Source organism: Triticum urartu, chromosome 7A, assembly GCF_056163025.1.
Source record: "Triticum urartu cultivar PI428250 chromosome 7A, HENAU_Tu73, whole genome shotgun sequence".
Lineage (NCBI taxonomy): Eukaryota > Viridiplantae > Streptophyta > Magnoliopsida > Poales > Poaceae > Triticum > Triticum urartu.
Window position 1 is genome coordinate 727,410,105 of NC_141879.1, and position 3,586 is coordinate 727,413,690.

The following is a 3,586-nucleotide window of genomic DNA, read 5'->3' on the forward strand; positions in this document are numbered from 1 at the left end:
TCAGAGAAGCAGGCACTCCTCCCCTTTTTGCCTGCTCCCCTGCAATTCCAAAAGATACCATTCATTTAATCACATTGGATTTTCTCCCCCGTTTGGCATTCCTACCAGGGGGCATGGCAGGGCTACCATTTCCTCGTACAGGGGCTTTCTTTCCATTCTGACTTCTAGTAACAGGTCTAGATATAGCAACGTTCACCTTTCTCTCCTTCTTTTTTCTAGACCGAACTAAAGTAAAAGGTTCCTCCTCCAACTCATTTTCCTCACTCCATTTCATGTCCAGAGGGGTTTGGTCTCCCTTTCCATTAGTCAACATCAGGATTTTATTGCTATCATCTTTATTAATATCTTTACCATCCCAGAAGTCTCTATTTCTGGATCTTTCTAGTTCTCTTAAAATATCTATATTAGCAAAGTTTGCATCAGGTATATCCACCCCCATCTTAATAGCCCTAAGCATAAGCACTGGATCTGACAAGGTATCAAATGAGTTATGCTTTGAATAGTTACCTTCCATGTTCCTTTTCTTTGTCGCAGCTGCAGCCTTATCCTCCGCACGCTCCAGTTTACTCTGCACATTCCTCAAGCTGAAGCGTAAGTTTTCCTCAGTGACCAAAGGAGGGGTGGGAATCACCTCAATATTTTCAGGAGATTCCACCCTATATTCACTGACCACTTTCAGAGCTGAGTCATGATGCCCCACCACCTCCACAACCTGTGGCAAGGATTTAACCACATCAGAATAGGATTTCACAGTTTCCTTATATTCAAGATTATTTTTTATAGGAGTCTGTTGGGAAAGGGTACTCACTTTTTCTTTCATTCTCTGCTCATGTTCATATTTCATGGTTTCAATGAGCAGTGAAGTGTGGAGAGAGTCATCAGACTCAGCACTTTCTTGAGATTCCCGCATCGGGTCAGGTACTACTCGCTAGGGAATGGGAGGAGATTTCCCCCCAAGCCCAGATTAAGTACTGCCCATCTGCAAACCAGGATTTGTAGCATGTTTATTCTTTTCATTTTTCCCTCCATCATCACTAGTAGGCATCCGTATTTCATTGTGCTCACGATTAGGGTCCCTGATCAGCACCTGCTCTACCTCATAAGCGAAATCATAGAAATGCCCTCCCAAGACAGATTCTGCTATCCCAGGTATCGCATCCACATTTCTGCACCCAATTTTCACACGAACAGAAGTAGGACGATGCAAAGTTGCCTTATCGATCTCTAAAGGAATCCCCACCAGCGAGGCCACAAAGGCTACATTCCTCTCACTTCTCTTATCAAGTGGGATATTGATCACCCTCACCCAAGCCACTTCCATAACACCTTTAGATCCCACAACTGACGACCATTGAGTGGCATGTATAACAGCCCCACTTGTTTTCAGAGTAACTTTCCCCACATAGCAGATTTGAGCAACCGCATGAGGGTTAGGAAATCGCACCACATATACCCCAGGACCAATGGCATGTGCAGAACAGCGCCATCTAGTAGCAAGATAATCAGATAAATCCAACTCCATCTATCTAGTCGAAGTTTCCCCCTCAACAATTTTAACCACAATATTATTGGATCTCTCCTTAAGCTGACTAGCAGTGCAAGAATCATGGATATAATAAAACCCCTGCCCCTTTGACTGAAAAGCACACATCGGGGCAATACACTCCCAGGCAGCGAACGCCGTACAGACAGAGGCCAGATGTCCTAATTTATTGCATCTCTCACAGAAAACTTGAGGACAACTAGCAAGAGGATGATCATTCGACTTGCATATGGGGCAGGAGTTAGGGTTCTTGGTAGGGGGCACCTGAATGATATTCTGCTTGCCATGGGGGCGACGAATTGGTGAAGAGGTCTGGCCGCTTCCAGTATCCCCCGACACCACCGCCAATTGCTGCTTCTCCACCCAGATCCCACCATCTTGATGCTCTTGGCGCCTGGTGGTTGTAGCTGCCTCCCAGCGCGCCGTGTCCCCCGCAGCGGAGGTGGGATTGGACGTGGCAAAGATGGTGCAGTCGCCGTCGCCCTCGCTCCGCTTCCAGGAGTACTTGTTCTTGTCGCCGCCACGGCCATTGCCACGGCCAGCGTTCCTCCCCGCGCCGCGACCCATGTCGCGCCCCGCACGGGCCGCATCCGTGCCTTGACGCCGGTCACCCTGGAACCCGCGCCCCGCATTAGATGCCATGGATGGCGAGGCAGCAACCTCCGCGAAAGATCGAGGGTCTCCGCCAACCTTGCCTCTCCACCACCCCCACTCCTCTCTAGATCTCGATCTAGGGTTTTTTTCCGCCGTCCAGAAATGGGCGAGGGCAGAGTCTAGGTCAAGTAGCGGGCGAGATGGGGATATACCCGCGCCGCACGCCCGTGGTCGAGGGTGGACGCCTGGATGCGAGCCCACGTGTCGCGCATCCGCCATGGATGTGTGGGGGCGGAAGGTCATGCCCGCGTCGCACCGCATCCGGGCCTCCGTGTACCGGGTCCTCGTGTACCGCTGCTCGCTGTCCCCGTGTACCGATTATAGCTTGTTTATATCAACCTGCGTATATAAGAAACAAGGATAATATTCTTTTTCAAATACAAAACCATTAGTAGATGATACAAATAAATAATAGTGGGGATTATTAGAGCACCTTCCATGTGCATATCATCCATATGTTGTAACAAACTAACAATCCCACCCCTAGCTCTCCTCAGCATCCAGGAGCTGCACCTGCATGTGCAAGCTTAGTTGAATTCCCCCATTATTAAGTCAGACAAGAAGTGCACAATAGATGAATAAACACTGAAGTCTTACCTTGTTTTAGCCAAGGACGTTTTGGAGTAGAGGAGAAGGACGGTTGTGGGAGAGACGAGGACATCAGCCCCTTCGCAAAGAACCACAAGGAGGCTACCTCCTCTCCCGCCCCTCGGTTGTGGAGAAGTAGCCGACATCGAGTACCTCCATCTCGATTGAAACCATCCATCTATTTGTTTCTGTTTCTCATATTGCAGGTTATGGAAGAAGGCCACCGGAGGAAGAATAGCTATTAATCAGCCGCCTCCTCCAAATGAACATAGGAAAATTGCAGCAAATGTCAGCCTGGAAGAAACAGGGCAGGAAACAAATATAGTCAGCAGACGAAGGAAGAAGCTACTAACAATACAAAATAAAGGCACCAAAGAGTGAGCAGTTCACGAATTGTTTCTAAACACTACTAACACCAGCAGCCTACAAATAATACATCAGGATAGATTTTAATCAAATAGTTGTTTCTTGCATAATTAGATAGAGCTAAATAAATACTCCCTCCGTAACTTGATATAAGACGTTTCTAAAAACGTTATATATTAAGTTACAGAGGGAGTAGTTATTGTTAGCTTTTTTAATCTTGATTCACATGTATCTGCATATTAGTTTGCTTGTCCATGCATATAGGTAGTTGTAGCAGGTGAAGCCTTGGAGAACATGCAGGAGGTGAGATGCGAGGCGCCGTGAGATATGGCGCATGGCGAGATGCCGAACGGTGGCGAGAGGCTGCTGTGTATGCATGTCCGAGGTTGTTAGCTGCTGCTGCATGAGTGGCCGGGTCGTGTGGTTCCTAGAGTG

At 47.9% G+C, this 3,586-nt stretch overlaps 1 pseudogene; it reads right to left on the reverse strand.

The window, feature by feature from the left end:
* LOC147962316 (uncharacterized) lies at positions 1-2,185 on the reverse strand (annotated as a pseudogene).
* Positions 2,186-3,586: the final 1,401 nt, after the last annotated feature.